Source organism: Eumetopias jubatus, unplaced genomic scaffold (genome assembly GCF_037043125.1).
Source record: "Eumetopias jubatus isolate StellerSeaLion01/CBP00866 unplaced genomic scaffold, mEumJub1_p1.0 scaffold_6, whole genome shotgun sequence".
In the NCBI taxonomy this organism is placed as follows: Eukaryota; Metazoa; Chordata; class Mammalia; order Carnivora; family Otariidae; genus Eumetopias; species Eumetopias jubatus.
The window spans coordinates 128714209-128736074 of NW_028274812.1; the positions used below are offsets into that span (position 1 = coordinate 128714209).

The 21866-nt window shown below is 49.1% G+C and overlaps 1 protein-coding gene across 6 annotated transcripts in view; it reads left to right on the plus strand.

The window, feature by feature from the left end:
- Positions 1 to 21866, plus strand: part of RREB1 (ras responsive element binding protein 1) — a 175315-nt gene that overhangs the window by 87764 nt on the left and 65685 nt on the right. For all 6 annotated transcript variants that reach the window (XM_028122858.2, XM_028122856.2, XM_028122854.2 and 3 more), the window contains exon 2: positions 19612 to 19731. The gene's annotated coding sequence lies outside the window, so the exon portion shown is untranslated. The remainder of the gene's footprint in view (positions 1 to 19611; positions 19732 to 21866) is intronic.

Genomic DNA, 21866 nt, shown 5'->3' on the forward strand with positions numbered 1-21866 from the left:
GTGGCGGTTCCCATTACAAGTGTGAAGCCCCCTGAGCAGCAGCTTCGGTCGTTGGTGGTTTGTGCGCGTGGCGGGCTGCCGGCAGCATGGGCCAGTGCTGGAGATGCATGGCTGGGCAGCAGGTGCCCAGCCATTTAAAACTCGACAATGACAGAACGGGGTTGTTGGGGCAAGAACAACAACTGGGAAGTGTCTTCTCAGAGTGAGGTAGCCCGGTCGCACCACGAGAACATTTTCTCCAGCTAACCCTTGCATAAGCTTCAGGCATAGGAGAGATTCTCCTCGGGCCCTTTTCCATCATCATCTCTCTGAGATGCTTCTCTGAGGCTTCGCTCCACGGGGTGGTCCGAAGAGCTTTCTGTTACATTTTCATGATCGGGACTTGGGTTTTAATAGAGGAAAGCGTGTTTTTCCTTCCCCAGAAAACTGATGAAAGGGTCCTCCTCCTTCCACCTGGGAGATTCAGGGAAGAGTTAGATGGATCTAATCTTTCGCATTTTGAACTGATGAAAAAGGATTTTCCAGATGTCATTGAGAACTGCTTCCCAAGCGGGCACTGTTTCCTTGCATCCTTTCAAAGTTGTTAATGATTAACTGCATTTTCTCTTCCAGGTGGGTCTGTTGTTTGTCTTGTTGTGTACTTTGCTGGCCCCTGCACTTCCTTGCCTTTTTTGTCTCCTGTGCTCAGCAGGCTAGAACCGAGCTGGCTCCTTGGCAGCCCTGCCCAGGCCAGTACCAGCTTTGACTCTAGGTAGAGGATAAAGATAGCATCACCCCTTTCGGTTTTCGTGTTGGCTGGGAACAGCTGCTACGCTTTGTATAGCTCTGAACATAACATTTCATTCCAGAATTGCTGAAATTTTTAGTTTTCTGCAAGCCAGGGCTTAACCACGGGGTTTTTCACATTCAGACTGAAGCGTCTAGAATCTTCCTTTGAGAAACAGTTGCTTGTCTAGGAGTTTGGTACTGTACAGAACAGAGATGGGGGGGCTGTTTTGCATATGTGGTTTTATTAAAGAGCCCGTTCGTTCCTTGTTCCTTCCTTTCCCTCTCCTTCACTTTAGATGGTTCAGTTTGCTTAGGTACTCTAACAGAGGTGTAGATAATTGAAGTAAATCTTGAGTCAGATCTAAACAAAAGAAGAAAGAACTGACCTAAAAAGAGCAACTGAACTCACCCTAATTGAATCACAGGACCCTGCGCGCAGATTTGCCCAGACTAGCTTACCCTGGGAGAAGGACGGGGGGACCCCTGTGCTGGTGGAGGGCTCAACTTCTGTGGGTCCCTTGCGATTTCCCGGCTGCATTCCGCACTGAGGCGCATCTGGGTTAGAAGTTCAGCCTGGGGGGGGGGGGGGGGGCGGGGAGAAAAACCATGAAAGCCATTTTGGGTTGAGCGTTTAGAAAATGTTCTCTCTCCCCACGGAGACCTGGTGCCCTTGGTATTTGTAGGTAGAATCCCACTTGTTTACTGTTCAGAAGAGCAGCTGTGTGTGTGGATTGGACATCTGTTGGGAGAAACCTGACAGGCTTGCCTCAAATGGCTGGGATAAAAGATGCCACCATTTGGAAGAACACGGTTTTCCTTCCTTCTCTTTAGCCAGCTGTCCAGAGTGGGAAACAGGATGCCAGACTTACCCTGAGTGGGAGGCTGGGGTTTGTCCCCTGAGCCCATTCTTCCTCCAGAGCACCTCCAGATCACGATCACGTGGTTGTAAAATACCTAAGCTGACTGAGAGCCGCCCCCCCCCGCACCCCCCCCCCCCCCCCCCCCCCCGCTCTGTTCAGCGTCATTGTCCCTGGCTGTCCCCTGCGGCTGGGCTGGCTGCTGGGGAGGCCTTTATTTATCTCTGCCACTGCACTCCCTCCCACCAGCTCCCTGGGGCCCTTTGCTCCTTAAACCATCAATTCCCCTTTTCTCTTCCTCCTCCTCACAGCATATGCCCCCCTGCCTGTTTCCTTGAGATCTTGAGATGACTAATCAGTAAAATATTTGAGTGCCTACTGTGTGCCCAAGATTAAGCTCTTCCAGCTGTGCGCGTCCTTGAGCACCCCCTCAAATGGTTCCTTTCTCTGATCTTTCATCTTCCCAGGCTCTGAAGGGCCCTGTGCCTTCAGGGCTGCTGCTTCCACATTTATTTGGAAACCACACCCTGCTCCTTCCTGGGGACCTCATTCCTGCCAGCCCTTTTTCCTGTCTCTGTGGCGGAACCCTGGACCCTCTCTGCTCCCCTCACTCAGCGCGGGCCCCGCCTCTCTGTGAAGGGGCGGACCCCGTGTGCGCCTATACCGCCCCCCATTCTCACCTCTGTGCTCATCCCGTAGTACCCAGACCTGCCCTTCTGATTGCTGTCATTTCTTCACTTTCCAGCTGTCTAAAAAAGCACTTAGCCCAACCGCCTTCACCCCCCAAAACCTTCTTCCCAGTCACCATCCCAGGGCGGCAGGAAATCTAGCCCGTGGCACCCCCACTCCCCGGCCCCCTCTGCTCCTCTATTGTATATTCAGCCTGCCTACCTCTGTGTTTCCTTTGTTCCCGGTTCTAGTCAGGCCTCCCTCCCCTGCAGTCCCATTCCATGTTCCAACAGGTTCTCTGAAAACTGACATCATCTTCTCTGCCTACACTGAGCCCACAGCCCCGCTGCCCTAGCTCCCTGCACCTCACCCCCACGCACCCTCTGCCAGCAGGACCTGGCCCTGAGGCTCCTGGGGCTCCTGGGGGTCCCTTCGGCATCTGGGCTCCTTGCAGCCTCACTTTCACCTCTCACACCCCTCCGCTCATGCTCGCCAGTGTTTCCCCTGGACTTAAAGTTAGTATGGCCTAGACAACACCTAATTCTCTTACCTTCTCATCGCTGCTGCTTTCCCTTAGCCAGGCGGTGAACTTCTAGAACACCCCCCCACACACACCCCAAGTCTAGTGGGAGAACCATAGTTAGCAGTTGAGGTGTAACCATTTTTATCACACAGTATTTGAGGGCCTCGGGTGGAATATTATTCCCTCCAAATCACTTGAAGGGTGATGGGAGCTGCCATCACCCATTGGTTAATTTTTTCAGACAAGTTTGTTTCATTTCGTTTTAACCTCTGACAGCTTGAAGGGCAGGGGGAAAAATTGGTTAGTTTTCACCTTCAAAGGCTACACGAGGAAACAAGGACCAAGCCAGCCCCCGTTCGCCCCATACCGTTTCATCAGTCACTTTTCCCACTCCCCCGGTTGTGACTCCTGAATTTTATAGTTGATATAATCCTCCCATTTATAGCCACTTTATTTTATTTATGCCTTGCAATTTAAGTAAGGACTATTTGTTGCATAGAGGGACTCAGTTTTAATTCTTGGCTTCTATTTAAAAGGCTCACTAATGCCATTACCTTTTGTTAATTGCAGCACAAACATCCTCCCCGAGACCACCCTCTATTCTGGGACTCCTTTGAGAGTCCCAGGAATTGCTAGTGTTTGGGCCACATTTACACCTCTCCGTGGATCTTACAGAAAACCTCCTCAGTGCCTTTGATGGCCTTGAGGGGGTGGTAACAGGCACTCAGAAAGTTTTAACATAATGGTCCGCATCAGGGAACTAACTTGGATCCAGGAGCTATTCCTGGAGTCACTGCCGGGGGACAGAACAAAACCCCACATAAATGCGGTGACAGAAATGGGGATCCCTGTGATCTCTCCCCCACCCCCCTTCCGTAGGATGAATTCTGTTCTAAAATTATAGATGTTTGTAGTAGGCATTGGGAGATCATTTGAGGGATTGATTGCACTCACTTTTATGAAGTCACTGCCATGTATTACATGACTGATCTCATCTTCACAAGAAAAAGGAACATTTGAAAATCGGATCAAATTTATGGACTCTTCCCCAAAAACGAACACCACAGATTTTATATACAGTTTTAAGGTATGAATCTTTTTAAATTTTTTTTTAAATTCCATTTCGTTAACAGTTACTGTACTATTAGTTTCAGAAGATTCAGTGATTCATCGGTGTCTTATAACGCCCAGTGCTCATTCCATCACGCGTCCTTCAAGGGTATGAATCTTGTACTTGTCTGTAGGATAGGGCTTATCAGCCTGAGCATCTCACCCCTTAATCAGCCCGTGCAATTACTTAGAACTGAACAGAGGCCCTACTGTGCTCCAGGCACTGGGCTATGACTAAAGATCTATAAATTGAGGCAGCGGAAGAGTTTAATATCTTAAGAAGGAATGCTGTCTGGTTATTTCTTTGCATATTTAAAAAAATTTTTTTAGTTAGAAAAATCAAGTTTATAATGATACTAAATTACAGCTTTCTTTTAAAAAAATCACCATATTCCCATGACCCATATCTCATTTCTGGTGGCATCTTCCAGACTTCGTCCATAAATAACACGATCATGACATAGAATGCTCAAAGGTACTAACTTGCTTTTTATTTTAGTTTTTATTTTTTTTTTATTTATTTTTTTTAAAGATTTTATTTATTTATTTGAGAGAGAGAGAATGAGAGATAGAGAGCAAGAGAGGGAAGAGGGTCAGAGGGAGAAGCAGACTCCCTGCTGAGCAGGGAGCCCGATGTGGGACTCGATTCCGGGACTCCAGGATCATGACCTGAGCCGGAGGCAGTCGCTTAACCAACTGAGCCACCCAGGCGCCCTAGTTTTTATTTTTTTAAAGATTTTATTTATTTATTTGAGAGAGAGAGAGAGAGAGAGAGCACATGAGGGGGAAGGGTCAGAGGGAGAAGCAGACTCCCGCTGAGCAGGGAGCCCGATGCGGGACTCGATCCTGGGACTCCAGGATCATGACCTGAGCCAAAGGCAGTCGCTCAACCAACTGAGCCACCCAGGCGTCCCTCTAACTTGCTTTTTAAACTTGATCTAGGGGCGCCTGGGTGGCTCAGTTGGTTGGGCGACTGCCTTCGGCTCAGGTCGTGGTCCTGGAGTCCCAGGATCGAGTCCCGCATCTGGCTCCCTGCTCGGCGGGGGGGCCTGCTTCTCCCTCTGACCCTTTCCCCTCTCATGCTCTCTCTCTATCTCATTCTCTCTCTCAGATAAATAAATAAAATCTTTAAAAAAAAAATAAAAAAAAATAAACTTGATCTAATTTTGTACCATTTTCCCATGTTTGTACACATTGACCTTCGTGTTGGAGGTGGGACCAGGTCTGAGCAGATTTGGGCTGGATGGGGCAGGGTGGTGATGACTCACCGAGAAGTCCATCTGGCTTAGGAGATGTCCCTCTGTTGTTGGTTTCATGGGTGATTTCCCTTTATGCATTGAAACTCAGATAAATACCGGGAAGAATGAAAACTCATAGCAAAGTGTATTACTTCTGGGATCAGCTCACTCCCTTCTCATGCCTGCAGGTAAAACCATACCAGATCATCTTTATTCCTGCTCTAGGGCTTAAAAACCCCAGGAAGCAAACAAATGAAGGACAATAATCTAGTAACCCAAGATTACTGGAGGAAAAAAAAAAATACCATAAACCTACGCTGTCCAGTACAACAGCTGGTAGCCACATGTGGCTATTTAAATTTAAATTAAACTTAAGTAAAATTTAAAACGGAGTTCCTTAGTTAACATTAGTCTCCGTTCAAGCGCTCAGTGGCCACATGTGCTTAGCGGTTACCATATTGGGCCGTGCAGACAGAGGCCATTTTCATCGTTGGAGAACTTTCACCTGGACTTCACTGTTCTAGATCCTGTCAGTTCCATAGAACATTTTTCCCAGTATCTAACATGTGAGTTTTATACGCTGGGCTCTTTGAAAGAGAGAGGAGGATGGATTTTGTTATTCTCTTGTTTTACATGTGGTACAGTTTTGTGTAGACTTGTAACCTGGGAGTTAAGGCTCTTTATGCCCTTCCCCCAACATCAGCAGCTTATGTCAGTGTTCATTAGCAGAGTCAGTTTGACAATGAATACTTCTATTTAAGGGCTACATATGTTATGTATTCCATTCAAGCATGAATGTTTCGTCTTCCTGTGCCTGGCAGCCCCCTGCCCTCCTTTCCCACCTGTTCCAGAACCTTCTTTTTTCCCCATCTCCTCCTTTCCTGGCTCTGAACATGCGAGGTTTTCTCTGGAGCCGAACTTTTCTCTTCATCCTGCTACTGGAGAATCAGTCCCTTCCTGCCGTGCTCTCTTTATGCTCTCCTTGTACTGGGAATTTTTTCTGCATCTCCGTTAACTGCCTTGCCACCCTGTCTGTCGCCAGTGCAGGAAGCCCAGCGTCTCCCTCGTCCTCATCTTCCGTCCACGGCTGGGTCCGGCCCTTGGTGATGTCTTCCTGGATCCCACGCTCCTCCTGTCTGTCCCTTGTATGGCAGTGGCCTCCTGACCAGGTTACGCGCCTCTAATTATCTGTTTCTTAAACTACTGTCAAGAGCTTTCAAAAGTACGGAGATGATTATTTCATCTCAGGATTTTTTTTAAAGAGGGGGTGGACCTTCAGTGGGTTCTCATAGCCACAGGATGAAGCCCATCCCCCGTAGATGGAACTTTGACACCAGCACAGTTTTGCCACCGCATCTTTGCCCTCTCCCCCATTCCACTTTCACTCCTGTCAAATGATGCAGTGGTCCATATAGTGTGATGGCTCCCAAGAGTTTTGTTTTCAGGGGCCAGAAACTCAAGGCAAAACTTTTGCGGGTAGACACAGGGGATGGCCTTTTTTTTTTTTTTTCCTTTTGCCAAAAAGAAATCACCATTAATAACCAGTCTCAGCCATCTCCTACCCTTATTGTCTCATTTTAAAAGGAGGCACCTGGACCTCAGAAAAGAATGCATTCAGCATTGTGAGTATCTCAGCAAATCGTCTGCTTTTCCTTTTGCTCGAGAAGGGTGCAAATGTAGGCTTGTAGCAGCGAGTGCTTTCATGACACCATGGACCATCCCGACCTCCTGGGTCTCCATGCATTTCCTTCTTACTGGGACGCCCTGTCTTCTGAAAGCCAGATCTTTAAGCTTATGTTTGCTTTTGCCCTATTGCCCTCACACTTGATGACTTATGCCTCGGGAACCTTGCAGCCCTAAAGTCCTTGGCTCATGATTCGCTTTCCCTTGGATTGGAATTTATCTCCTTGTGCCCTGTCTCCTCCATCTCTAGGCCGGGGGCTCTGTCATACAGCTCCTGGTGGTTCTCACATTTGGGAGCTTCATAGACTTAACATATGAGAATGACCACCAGCCTATTTCAGGTTTTCCAGACTGATACCAAATCTCACTCTACATTGAGGGCACAAAGAGAGTATGGAACATCTTCAACAATGAATGTACCCTTTGCAGAGAACCCACATTTTCTGTGTACTCTCCTGGACTTTGGCTTGAGGTCACGGAAAGCAGCAAGGGGTAGGCCTGGAAGTCAGACCCCAGGAGACTAAGGAGACTCCTTTTTTAAAGTGAAACCTGTCTGGTGGCTGAAGCCATAGAAATGATAAAGAATGGAGAAGCTGTGAAAGTTCTGAGCCTGGCAACTTTGACGGATTAATGCGTCCCTCGGTTTTCTCTTTCTCCAAGCTAAAAAAATTTAAAGGAGCATTTGCCTAATGCGAATAATCACATTTGACTACAAATTTGGGTTGTATAGAATAAATGATTCGCACCAGTAGCACGGTACTTTCGAGATGTTTATGTCAGGTAGAACTGGAATTACTTTGCATATTTGTCTTCCAAACTCCAGTCCTATTGAATGAATCTCGGCTGATAGAGTAAAAAAAAAAAAAAAAAAATCACAGTAGCTTCTTGTGGGTGAAACCCTAAAAAGATTATTCTTGCCTTGGCCAGAGCATAACGTTAGGGGTTAACTACAAGGAGTAAAGAGACAGTAGAGGTTTTTTTCCCCCACATCTCTGTCTTGCAAACAGCATTTTTCCTGTAGTCAGGTAGCAGATGGTTGTATAATCTCTTAGGCCTTTCTCCCCTCCCCACCTTAGGAAAACTCTGTTTCCAGATTGGGAACATGCCAGGATGTCACTGGCCTCTAGAAGAGTTTATGGAAAAGTGTCAGTTACAATTCCAGATCTGTTGTTAGGCCACCGGGGCCACGCTCTGGAGTTCTGTTTTGACTTCTGCATTGTAGTTGCGGGTCCGGCAGAGCATGAAATTGGGTTTGTGTGAACATGTGCAAGCCTGGGTGTGGGGGACTGCGTTTTCTTTCCAGAATCGTAATGCAGCATCTGAAAAGGTCTCTGAGGAAGTTTCCTCGGGCATATTCCGTGAGCAGGGTGGATGCCCTTGTTTCGCAAGTTTTCGCTTCTCTTTGTCTGTACAGGTTGTTCTGACTTCATGGCTGGGAGGAAATGGAGGACGTCGCGGAGCGCCTGCTGTTTGGCCCGTGGGGCCGAGCCAGGGAGCTGGCACCTGTTCTCCGACTGGCCAGCGACAGGGCCGAGCCCCATGGCAGTGGGAGGGGGGCCACACAGAGTGCAACCTCTTGCATTTTGCATGGGGACCGCGTGGCTGAGCTGCTTTATTAAGAGCACGCTCTTGTTTATTATCCGGGCCTCATAAAGAGAGATCCGAAAAATACTGGCTCCGTCTTGGAGTGATGGCACAGAAATTTGTGTTGAAAATGTAGCGTATAGCCTGGCTTCCGTCACTCATTGGCCACCAGTCTCCCCAGGCCTTGCTTACTGTCATCACTCCACAGCCTCCCTCCCTGACCCTGCATCCCTAACCCCCTTCCCTGGGAGATTGTGAGGGGCTAAGGGGTACTTAGGCAAGGAAGTTTTTCTTCTTTTTAGTTGATTTTGTAAAGACTTTTCCTATACTCCAGGAACTCCGGTGGACTATTTGAAACATCCGATCTTACCATTCTCTGAAACCATTAACCTCACATATGCTGGTGTGATGCCAAGAAAGTGGAACCCCCGGCCTCGAATGGCAGGGAGTCAGGGTCCTGTGTGCTCTCTGATGGGTGAACTCCTTCTGGTTGTCCCATCCCATAAGTGGCATGCGGTCCCACCACTGCCTCAGTCGGCTACGAAATGGGAGTTTGCTTCCATGGCCAACCTTGGACGTTCACAGGAATGCTCATGGCGTTCTGCTGCAGCAGGTGGAAGTGCTTTTGAGCCAGGACCTATGCCTCCCAGCAGAGCTGAGTCTCATACGCAGAGTTAGGCCTGGAAGGACATTAGAGGTCATGGCCTGTCCTCATGCTACAGACGAGGGGTGCTGTGTATCCCAGGCTTATGCAGGGAAGTACGTGACATACCGCTCTGTGTTCCAGTGGCAAAAGGATGGGATTAAAAGCCACTCAATTATTATAATATTAACAGTGTAAATTCAGAGTTTAACTTGAACTACCATAAGTAACACCTAGGGTTTCTGGACTTTTTTTTTAAAGATTTTTTTTTTTTATTGAGAGAGAGAGAGAATGGTAGAGAGAGAGCATGAGAGGGAAGAAGGTCAGAGGGAGAAGCAGACTCCCGCTGAGCAGGGAGCCCGATGCGGGACTCGATCCTGGGACTCCAGGATCATGACCTGAGCTGAAGGCAGTCGCTTAACCAACTGAGCCACCCAGGTGCCCGGGTTTCTGGACTTTTGACAAAGGTGGCTCTTACATTTGCTGCAGACAAGAAGCAAATACATACGTGAGCCTGGAAAGTGAGTTCTCTTTCTTGGAAGCAGTAAGCCTCCCACACCAAGGCACGGGGAGTCCTGGTACATTGGACTCGGAGGCTTTCAAGGTTGGAGCTGAAATGGCTGCTGGGTAGGTGTTGCTCAGGCATTGTTCCAAGGTTCTGGAGGCCAGTAATATTTTAAACAAGTCAAACAGCCCCTCGGAGGGCGCTGCAGGAAATCCAGCCCTTGGCTTCATGTTGTTGCGTGGTCAGCGGGAGATAAAAGGGCGGACTGTTGGAGGTGAGGCCCCTCCTATCACTGGATGGCAAACTGTTAAGGGAAGATAAAAGGAAAGAGTAGGGATGTTCTTTTTGAACAACACGAGGGTGCCTTTATCACAGGCATTCAAGTAAAATGAAGTGGGTGAGCGGAGGGATCCTCAGCTTTATGACTGCAAGTGGGCTGAAGAACTCTATTCGAGAAACAGGACGGGGTTTCATAGCACACAAACAATTTTGTGCCAAAATATGGGTAGAGGCCAGTCTTTTTTCAGCTGAAATCCCCACTTGACTGGGGATGTTTGTGCTGTATACTGCTTAAGTCAATTGGGCATGCACTGGGGTCTCTAAACTTTGTGCTCCAGAAATTTTCCCTGTAGGGGCTGTCTCACCCATGGGGACCCGAGGGACGCGTCAGGCCCTTCTGGGACCGAGCAGATGTGCAGAATGTCCCTGCACGCCGCGTGCCCCAGTCTGCCAGCGAGGCCCCACGATTCAGGACCGTGTCTTTGATTTCTCGCCGCTGGATCTCCTCTTAGGCTCACTGCTGGTGCTGGCTGAGTGCTCATTCAGCTGGTGCTGATCTCCCCCTTTGAGATCGTCCTTCCTGCTCTTTGGGAGGGAAGTTTAGGGGCTTGCAGCAGGTTCCTAGGGGTCAGGGTGGGGCTTGTCGTGCGAGTCCACACTGAAGAGCCTGGGCATGCTCAGTGCCCCGTGTGTGCAGTGTGCTTGGGGCACTTTATGCTTGTTTTGGAGCCCGCTGGGCTGTGGGGCTCAGCCCTTTGTGCTGGGGCCACAGCAGCACAATTAGACACCCCAGGGAGTGCAGTTGTCGGGAACTAATCACCCTCCTGGCGGCCCAGGCAGGAACACCAAGGGGGCCTGTGGGGCTCCGACTTCCTCCAGGACCCCTGCTCATCTCCCCACATGGAAGCCGGCCTCCCGAGGTGCCTCTGCTGGGCCGCTCCTTAGGGCTGGGGCTGGGGTTCCGGCGCCCCATCCTGCCACCGAGTAGCTTCTTGGTTTGGGCTCAGCATACTTAAAGAAAAACCACTTGCTTGCTAATGTTTTTGACTGGTTGGCTGGCGATAAACACTTATCAACCGCTTATATTTGTTTTTCTTCATGGATAGAGGGGTGAATACTTTTCTTAGAGGCAAAAGTGAGGGGAAAACGTCATCCGTTAGAGGGCATAGAGGGGCAGGCCACGGAGCGCCCGGTAGCTTGGGCACAGTACAGTCATTCTCAGCTGACGGTTGGTAATGTCTGATCACCCACTGTGAAATGTTGACCACAGCCGACCACTTTTCCAGTGGGTGAGGAAAGACGTGATTTCCTTCCACTGCCTTCTTTGAAGCATTTTGGAACAACGCTTTCGTCTCCCACAAAGCAATTCTGGTTTTATAAGGGCTGTCCGCCGGAAACGGCCCCGAATTCTGGGAATTTGAAGCCCAGATCCGAGGTTCCCCATCTGCCCTGGGGGTTGCTTAGCGTGCATCCAGCCCCTACTCCGGGGGAGGGAAAGTGGAGAATCCTGTTTCTGCAGCTCCTTTACCCAAGCATGTCTGAAAGGGCAGCCCCGCAACCTCAGGGCCTGTGAAAGAGTTGCAGGATATTGCCTAAAACTCTCTGCAAACGGCTACTGAACTTTACTCCAGCCTCCTCCTCCTCCATGCTGTAAATGTGATTACAGGCACCCAGACCCACTTCAGAGGAGGGTCTGGGGCCAGTGGCTGGGTGTCAGCTGCTCTGCATTCAGGTTGCACAGCTGGGAGGGAAGAGGTGCAGAAGAACTGGGGAAGAGTGCGCCAGGGCCCGGTGGGAGCCCGCGGTGCCAGCTTCCTTGATTAAGCAAATGCAGAGCTGCCCAGGATTTGTTTCGGCAGCGAACTGAATGAAGCTGGAGGGGTTTTATTTCCTGCTCTCCCTACAACGTTAGGAGTCCAGGAGCACTGCTCTCTCTGCCCCTTATTGTTACTGAGATTGCATTCGTGATAAGCTGAAGTATCTTTCCGCCGTAAACTTGGGGGCTGGAATGGAAATTTTTAAAGATCCTCAAACTGACCCCAGCTGTGACAGTGTTGGTGGTAGCGGGGAGCCCATGGATGAATCTAGGAGTTGGGGGGAGTTGGCGCAGGGGTTAGGGAAGCTGAGACGTTTGGAGCTAAACGGCGTAACATCCATAGATAGCTGGTGTTGGCGGGTGCTGTACCCCCTGCAAAGTGTCCTAGTACATATTCCCTTGATTGATTTCTGTACCATGAGAGCAGTATGGCTAGCTTCCTTTTCCGGATGTGAGCTGAGGTTCAGGGACTTAAAGTTGCTCCACCTCTTCCATGTACAGAAATCTGAAAGTCAAAAGGATGATCTGATAGGGTCTCTCACCCGCTGCAAAACTGAAGTTGTGGTTATTCAGCCTTTGCTTGCATACTTCCAGGGACAGCAGGCTCGTTACATTATTGGGGCCTCGTTCCATCTGTGGGCAGCGCTAGTTGTTCAGAGCTCTGTATAAAGGATTATGGGGTCCCAGACCTGCTTCTTTGTGCAAATGTCGTTCGAGCTGTGGTGGACACATGAGAAGAGTGTACGTGCATTTCCCCCGCCCCCACGTGCAAGGCCTTCAAGGTGTCTCACGTTCTTTCTCTTGGTTGGACTGAACATGTCCGGTTCCTTCAGCCATTTCTTGTTTTCCCCCTGACTTGGTTTCCCAGTGCTCATGGCCCTTCTCTGAATGGTTTTTCCATGATCATCGTTGTGGTGCAGAGGAAGGTATAAGAATTTTGGGGTTGACAACCCTGGGCTAGAATCCCAGCCCTGCCCCTTAGGAGCTGCTTAATAGCTAGCAAATAACCTCATCATTGCCTTACAAGGTTTGGGGAAGGATTAAATATATGTAAAGTACCTAGCACATTTTCCAGTAGAGTCTATGTTACAAAAAGGGTTAATGCCCCCTAGTTAATAGGGAAGGAGGTACTCTGAAAGACATGTAATCGGATGTACACTGGACCTCTGACATACCCTTAGATAAATCTTGTTTTCTCTTACAGCAATAGTCTTCTGTTTTTAAATTCCTCAGTCAAGGTGGGATGTGGAGGCCTCTCCCCGCCCTTTTCCTGATAAGCCAGCTGGGCCACGATCTTAGGGTGGGGTAGGGTGGGGGCTTCATTCAGTCTCCGGCAGGGAGACATCTTCTGGCTTAGGCTAGAAGAACCTCTCGTGCCCCGGGGGTGGGTGACGCTACCCAGGGGTTCCTCTGAGCCTCTGCCCAGCTTGAGTGCTCCCTTAGTTAGGCCCCCCTGGCTGCCCACCTCATTCTCACCCGCTTCCTCAGGCAGAGTAGGGAACCAGGCACATTTCTGCTACGTTGGGCAAGAAGATTATGAAATACCAGATCCCGGTGGCCAGTTTAGGAAAAGCCCAGCTCACCTGGAGAGAGAGGGACGGGGCCATGCCCCGCGAGCCCCCCGGGCCCCCTCCCGGAAGGCCGGGGCACTGGGGAGCAAATGGCTGCCGCGTGGCAGCTGTCACTTGGCTTCGAGAGTCTGGCGGTAGTTGGATCCTGCTAGTAAGACGCGCTTCCCTCCGGGAGAAGAGCGGCAAGGCGTGGAGCCCTCTTCTCCACAGTCTTAATGACTGACCCAGAAACTTCGAAGCCGGACTTTGCCCCACTTCCTCCCTCTGAAGAAGCCAAGAACCCTGTGGAGAAATACCGGAAGAAGAGTAGCGTCCCACGGAATGTTTCAAAAACTAGCATGTTCCAGAAAATCGGTCCATCTTTCCAGTGGTTCGTATTTCAAATAGTAAATTTAATCTGACTTCGGCGGTTAAGTTTGGTAAGCAAGAACCCTGCCTTCCTAGCCAGTGCTCGCCTCCCTGCTGAAAGCCTGTGTCCTCTAACCATCAAAATGTCCAAGTGATTTGTGTTTTTACGAAAGAAACTGCTTCCAGCATGGAACCTGCCACTCCCCTGAGCCGCTCCTCTCCGTCCGTGCCCCCCCACCGTACTTTACTGAATACTGAAATGTTCCTTTACCTGAGGGCGGTGAACCTTCCTTGGTCCTCAGCCTGTGGTATTCCTGGTATCCACCGGGGGCACCTGAAACCTGTCAGTGAGGGGCAGCCGCCCTTGGCTGGAGGAATGATCTCGGCTCCCTTTGTCCCTCTCCATCCGAGGGTCCCATTAAGAGACACATCGCAGGAGACTGTGAGCTCGTTCTGAGGACAGTAGGGCTGCTTTAGGGTTGCCTTCCCTCGGGGCGATCCTCCCTGACCATTCTTTTCACCTGCCCCCTTCGGGGCACTCATACTGCCCATGAGCAGCAGAGAAATTTCGGGGCCCGTGGGGTGTCCAGGACCACCAGAAGTCCTGGCTGCAGGGCTTGACCGTGGAGAACATCCCATAGCACCCTTCCTGGGAGTGACAGCTTGGCGAATGCCATTTGCTAGAGAGATGGCTTGGAGGGTCCAGAGTTGAATCTTCAAGGGTCCAGAGTTTCCCTGAGGCCAGGCTGAGTGGTTTAGCTTCCGGAGCACTGCAGGCTGGCCCTGCCTTGTCTGAAGTTCACATCTGACGTGTCCCCATTCCCGAGCAGCTAAAATAGGCCCTGCATAGATTAACCCCCACCACGCACCCGTACATTCCTTCCTTCCTGTCTTTTCACTCATTCATTCATTCATAGTGGTGAATACAGCTAAAATTAGAACTGAGATCAGAATTTCTAGAACCTTGATTTTTGCTCTGGGGCTGTGATTAAAACAGTGACTCCTTCCAGATCCTCACAGAAGGAAAGTTTCTCAGGGAGATCCTTGGTTTTGTGTCAGCCTTCTTCCAGAATTCTCTGTAGAGATGAACGCTGGTTCTCAAGGCTGCATCAGAATCCCCTGAGAGCTAACATATAGACTGACGTAGTCGTTCTGGAGTGGGGCCCGAGCATCTGTATTTCTTTTTTCCTTTTGGTCTTACTGCAATATCCTTGATATGAGTACTGTGTAAGTTTAAGGTGTACAGCATGATGACCTTACGTATATTGAAAATCTGCATTTCTAGCAAAGGTCTGTGATGCCACCACATGGGGATTACACTTTGGGTGGCCTGTGTGGGAGGGTCAGTAGTAGTTAACTTCTCACTGACTGGATATTTCCTTCGCATGGTGTTTACTTCGTTTTTGCTCTGTGCAGGTCTGCCTACTCCCTCCCAACCCTCTGTGTTCCCCATCTCCTGCCCTGCCTCACTACTTCCCCCCGCCCACAGACACCTTGTTGGAACCGCAGGACCTGAAAGTGTAGGCTTCCTGTCAGAACTCTCACTCCAGGCCTGCATTTCTATTTGCACGGAAGCAGAAATGACCTAGAGGACATAGATGGCCTCTGAGCTCACATTGGTGGATCAGTTGGATCCAGCCACTCGGGCAGAACCGGGCTGTTCAGGATTTCAGGCGGAGCCTGGTGGCTTCCTTCCAGTTTCCTTCTCCTTGTAGAATTCAAGGGTGTAGAATGTGGAGGCCCCCACCCCCCATCCCTTTGCACAGCAAGGGGCAGTGAGTGCTTGCAAACTCTTGCCCTGTGCAGTGAACTTTTTAGTCTGAGGTGGGAGCCCAGCCGTGCATCCTGCCAGAGAGGGGAAGGTGGAGGTGAAGGTGTAGGAAAGAGCTCCTTTCCCTGCCCAGAAGAAGGGAGAAATGCGAGGCCAGGTGCCGAGCAGTCTGGAAGGCCAGAAGTGACTCCGAATATGATTGTGGCAAGTCAGAGAAATGTGATTGAGGGAGTGCATCTGTTCTCCCAAGCCCTGTGCCAGGGTTGCAGATTTTGTCCAGAAGAAACTGAGCAGCATTTAGAAGCTGGATTCACTTTTCTCTACCACCGTGATCTTGGGGACAGGTTGCTTAACCCCCCTGCACCTTAGTTTCCTCATCTGTACAGTGGGACCAGTGCTCCTCGGGTGTGGCTAGGAGGATTCAGTGAGATACTGCACTTAACGTGTGGCAGGTGACAGTCAAAACTCAGTAGCTGCCATCGACATCATTAGTTGTGTTAGTATTAATATTGCAGAGTCAAAGAGTTTTATAACAGAGAGCTTCAGGAATTCTCAGTGGGAACGACGGAGGCTTTGTGTGCAAAGTGGCCCCTGAGGGATCTCACTACTTCCTGTCGTCTTGAGGGGGTGAAAGGGGGTGGGGGGGATATTTTGGAGGCAGACCTCAGAAGGCAGCCCAATGGGAGGGCCCACATACCTGGTCTTAGCCGTCCCACCTCACGCGGCAGGGAGGATGCAGAGCTGACCAGAGCAGCTTACGGTGCCCCGTTCAGCCCAGCCCGCTCGAGTGTTCCATGGGACACTCCAAGGCCTCGTCCGACCAAAGTCCATGCCAGTGAGGGGGTAATGGTGACTTGCCTGGCTTGCCACCCTGTGCAAGGCATAGACGGAGCCCATCGCCAGGAAACACATCAGCTTGCTGGAGCTCAGAACCACCATCACAGCTGTCAGCCTTCACAGCATATTCGAGGCCGTCCTGGTTAGAGGAAACGGGTTTGCCCCGAGCTTTGCAGGCCAGGGAGAACGGGCATCGCCGTGGTGCGACATCTAGTCTGGTTCCTTTTGTCCCCAGCCTAGCTAAGACTGAGGGAAGAGTGTTTTCCTTTCTGACTTAGCCCATTCTAAGAGAGACGTCTTTGCTGCTTGTAAAGCTCCCTAGGAGCTAGAGCACTTTAATCGCTGAACTCCTCTTAACTCAGACTCTCTGAGCCTGTCCTGGGTTGGCCCGAACAGGCCAGCTAGACTGTTCACTAGGCAGTTCCAGTCAGCGGGTCAACCATCCCAAGTATTTGTGGCCGTCTGTTAGGCTCAGCAGCATGGCTCTCCCAGGCCCGGTGTTGTAAAGTTCCCTGTTACAGCATCCGCGGGCCTCCGCTGTCATCCTAGGTATCTAACTTACCCCCATCTGTCCTGCAGGCCTTTAGGACAGATTTTAGATTTCACTGAAGAATCCTTTGGGTTTTCAGAAGCTGAGAAGCTTTGTTTCTAGACCATCTTCCTTTTTATCTTTCATCTCCCCTTTGCTATCTCGTTGGACCTGGAGACAGGCTCCTTAATCTTTTCTTTCTGGCTTTACATAGCATTGTCCCTTATCTCCTCAGGGGCCAGGGGCTGGAGGCTGGCCTTCCCTGCCCCCTCATCCTCACAGATGGACCTCTGCCCTCTCCAGTCATCCTGCTTCCATTGGATCTGGGCAGAGCCTGTGTGGGAATGCAAACTCAGAAGTTCAGCATCCTCCCGGGGGGAGTCCCAAGACCCACCCCTCCAAATTCCCAGGCTGTGCTTCTCACATTGCCCTGCAGGAGTCACCTTCTAGGACCCAGCCTCTCCTGACCTGGTCTTTTTTTTTTCCCCCTTTTTCCTTCTTCTTCTCTCCCCCCCTCCCAGCCCCCTGAGGCAATGGTGCTAGAGGTAAGGGGTATCTTGAATTTTCTTCCAAGAACTGTGCTGTACTTTTCCACTTGCTGAGTTCTATGAATCCCTCAGACCTGGTAGAACCCCAAACAGACAGGGTAGTGACTCTTGTTACTCAGCTTTAATTGCAGGGCATCCTCAATATTCAAATCCTTTCCATCCAAGATCAGAAGATGGAAGTTTCAGGGTCAAGTGTGTCGGGTTGGTGTTCTCCCACTCTGGTTCCCTGTGTGTACTGAGGAGATTACTTGGTGGACTTTTTAAATGAGGGGAGGGAACAAGTTCAAATGTTAATGAGAGTCTTAGTTATTATATTCTGGAAAGTTTAAATTCCAGAGACTCGTCTCTCTGATGTGTGGTTTTAATAATTATATATAGAACTATAATTCACTTTATTTATTTGGTGATTGTGGTAGTTTCTAGAAAATAACAATGGAGCTGTCCCTCTCTAGATGTTCTGCCTATTACAGTTTGCTATGAGGGGCACCTGGGTGGCTCACTCGGTTAAGCGTCTGACTTTGGCTCAGCCAGTCATGATTTCAGGGTCCTGGGATCTGGCCCCTTGTTGGGCTCCCTGCTCAGCGAGGAGTCCGCTTCTCTCTCTCTCTCCTTCCGCCCCTCCCCCCCACTCATGTTCTTTCTCACTCTCTCTCTCAAATAAATAAAATCTTTTAAAAAATTGTTTAAAATTTTCTGTGAATTAAGAAATGAATAACAACAGAGGGAAATCTGGCTTGTTTTTTGTGGGTTTTTTTTTTTTTTTTTCTTCCACAGTGTTTCACTTCACCCTAGGCATCTTTAAGTTTGGGCGGGGATGATCTGAAAGGATGTTTTGTGCATTTCTAAAACCTCATGGGACTTTTAATAAGCTTGACTTGATTCATAGTTTAAAGGAAGGTGGGTTATATGTCAAATAAAAACAGGATTCTTATTCTGCTTAGCTCCAGGATGAGTTTCTGGGGTCCCTGAACTCTTGATGCTGAAGGGAAATGTTGGGGGTAGGTAGCGTATGTGCATTTTCCTGTGGAATGGTCCATAATTTTTTTTTTTTTTTTTTTTAATCAGACCCTTGAGGTTCTTGCCCGCACCAAACCGTTGAGAATTACTGGGGTAGTAACAAGGATTCCTCAAGGCTTACAGGGTCTCCATCCCTTCCAGGGGCTATCCCTATGAGTCACTCCTTGTTTCTTGGCTCAAAATCCAAAGAACCTTGCAAAAGGAGAAAGGGCAAAAGAGAAAAGATGGAGAATTGAGACAGTGAGGTGTAGAATGTTCGCACGTCGGAAATCTCCGTTGGTGGCACTTTCTCGCCCCAGCTCACCAGTCCAGCAGGGGGCTTGCCTGCCCGAGGTGCTCCGGAACTGGGCGCCGACAAAGCAAGTAACATAACATTCAAGATGATAACTGGGCGTGTGACCCGATTGAGCAGCTTTCCTCCAGACGCTCCGAAAGGGGATAAAAATGAAAAAATGGGCCAAGCCAAGTGTTTCTTGACAGGCTTTGTCTGTGTGGCGGTTTGATTTACGTCCTCCGGTCTCCCACGTGGGCACTCCTCGGTTCAGCTAGGGGGATGCCGTTTTCAGAAACGGAGAGAATGTGGCTGAACGCTGCAGCTCTGGGAAAGGCTGGGGAAGACTGCATTCCAGGACGGCCAGCTTTCTCCCAGGGCAGGCATTGGAGGCCCTTGGCCCCCCCCAGAGCAGACTTGCTCCAACCCTTGGTGGGGGGGCATGTGTCAATTGAGAAGTTTTCTGTATCCTCCCTACAGTAAAGGAGAAGATGCGTGCTTGGTCCTCTCTGAACGATCGTGGGCACTTCCCCCGTCACTCGGGAGAAGGTCTACTCAGCTGTCCTTCGCATTAAGGGACTGTTTGGTTCCATGTTGTTTACTCTCTCCAACTGTCTTCTTTCCCTTCCGTTGTTGATAGCACTTAGTGCTGTCTTCTTCTTGGCTGCCCTTGAAACCGGAAGTGCATCCATAGCGCTGGTAACGTGCCCTGAGATGCCCAGAGCTCCGCCTGGGGCCAGCGGTCCGAGCTGCTCTCATGCAGTGTGGCGCCCCAATGCACCCGACACGTGGGGTGTGCTTCGGGGGGTTCCTGTCTGTCCGAGGCACACTGGACTCCGGTGGCCCTGGCTCACATGCTGATGAGCAGCTCTGGGAGGAATCTGCCTGGGAGCTGGAAGCTTGCTTATGCACGCAGGCGGGAATGGGAAACGTTCCGTTGTCCTTAACTTGTGACTCCCAGTGTTAAGTGGAGAAAAAGATACAGAGACGGGATCATTTCTGGTCTTGACTCCCCCTTCACGTCACCTTTTCTCATTTGCGCAGGTTGCTCCAACTCTGTGCTCCAGAGGTGGTAGCTTTGACGTGTGACCCTGCCCACGTCTGGGCTCCAGCTGCGCCAGCCCCTCAGTAAGGAGGGCCAGCTTGATAAGACGACGAAAACAGGTCAGTTAAACTTGATTGACTTCCCTGGAGTCACAGTAACTTCGAGTGTTGAGTCTTCCTTTCCCTTTCCCTCCCTTCCCCACATTCCCTCTGAGTTGCCCTTTCTTTTCCCCCTGATCCTCCTGAGGCTTTGATGCAAAACCACAGTGAAATTGTAGCCCTGAATTGCTAGCCCTTCCTGATCCAGCGGGTCTGAAGTGTGGGATGAGAAATCCCAAAGAGGGTCAAGTGTTGGTCTCACAGGAAGCAGTGTTTCAGACACCCCTGTTCCCTGCCCCCCCCCCACCACCAAATTCAGACTGTTTCTGTTAAAAACTGGAACTCCAGGCAAGTCCACTTGGCCATGTCAATGAAGATGACAACTTCTTTTCTTACCCATGATTTGGGAACTTACCTGGGCTCCCAGTCCTCTCTGGTTCCAGTTGGAGCACACTGTATTAGAATGGGGCCAGTGATTTTTATTTTGTTTATTGTCATCATTTTATTGTTGTTGTTATTTGCTGTCCCCCAGTAGTGGGGCTGATGTGTAGGATGGTATCAGGGAGCAAAGGAAAGAATGAAGATACCAAGACTATTAATATCCATAAAGAAAAACATGCTTTGTAAATGGACCTTAAGCTGTGCAACTTCTCTTTCATCCCTGAGGTCAAACCTCAAAGTTTTAGGTTTGTTAGTTTGGCTTATTGCCCCGGTATAGTCCAGCGTAGATAGAATTAACTAATACTGGCCAACGGGCCTCTGGTTAAATTAGTGCACAGATAGATGTGCCTTAATGCTAAGGTGGATTTTTTTTTTTTTCCCATAATCTGGAACATAATCTGGAAAGGAATGAGCTACCTTTTTTTTTTTAAGAGTTTTTTTAAATTTATTTATTTGACAGAGACACAGCGAGAGAAGGAACATAAGCAGGGGGAGTGGGAGAGGGAGAAGCAGACTTCCCACAGAGCAGGGTGCCCAATGTGGGGTTCGATCCCAGGACCCCGTGATCATGACCTGAGCCAAAGCTAAGCGTCTAGCTTAACGACTGAGCCACCCAGGCGCCCCAACAATGAGCTGCCTTATTTTACACTAGGTCCTTTCCCTTCTTCCCTGTTCCATCCTCCCAAAGGGAGAAAGAACTCAAGTATAAGATGGAAGAGCAAACAGGAGTAAAAACCTTTAGCTCCTTGTGGCTGGAGGGTTGCTCCTAAAACAGCTTTTCAGGGATGTGTCTAATAACTGTGCTCTTCTTTTCAGTGTAGCTGGCGGGTTCTTTTTGCTAACTGCACGTTCTGATCAGAGATGAAAAGTCTCTATTAAAAAAATATATTGCTACTTACATGTAAACTAGGTAAAGGAAGTAAATGTCGATGATCTTGGTAGTGTCATGCTTTACACGTCCATCCCCAAGAAGGAAGTAAATGTAGCAAATGTTTTCCTGTCCAGACAAAATGGGAAACAAGTTTGCATGGCTTTTCTTCTTTTCCAACTGGGATAAGCCTTTGCAACGTTCAGCCCTTATGTTGTTTAGTACCATGACTATGGTTAGGTATTGTATATTGAAGACACTTGGGTGTTTGCAAGAATCTCTGATGTTATAATGACGGTAATGAAAATTCTTACTAGTAATCTGGCTCTGTTATATGAATATATTTTTTGATTTTATATTTATAATTTTAATTTTCATGTTGACTCTGTCTTCGCTGTCCATTTTCTTTCCCAACTCAATGATAGAATTAGAGTATAATTTTCACAACTTACGATTTTACATTTAGTCCTAGAGGTGTTTAACCTATTCCCAGATTTCAGTAAACTACCACATTTTTCTTTCCTAAGTGTAGTATTAGGACAAAAGCAAGATTATCTTCCAAACTCTTCCTGTAAACCGCTAGAAAGGTTAACTTTCTTTTTACTGACATAATTACAATAAAGAATTATGGTCGGCTATTTTATAATTTGCTGTACATAAAACTATGGAGGAAATACATTTGAAAGAACTAGGTGGTTTTAGGATTGAAGGTATCCATTTATTTGAGTCAAACAGATAATTATATGCTGATTGATTACAACAGTTCTAGGGAACTGATGATACTTTTAGAAATGCAGCAAGAAAGAAATCATGTGTGCGTGTGTGTATGCACGCTTACATGTATGGG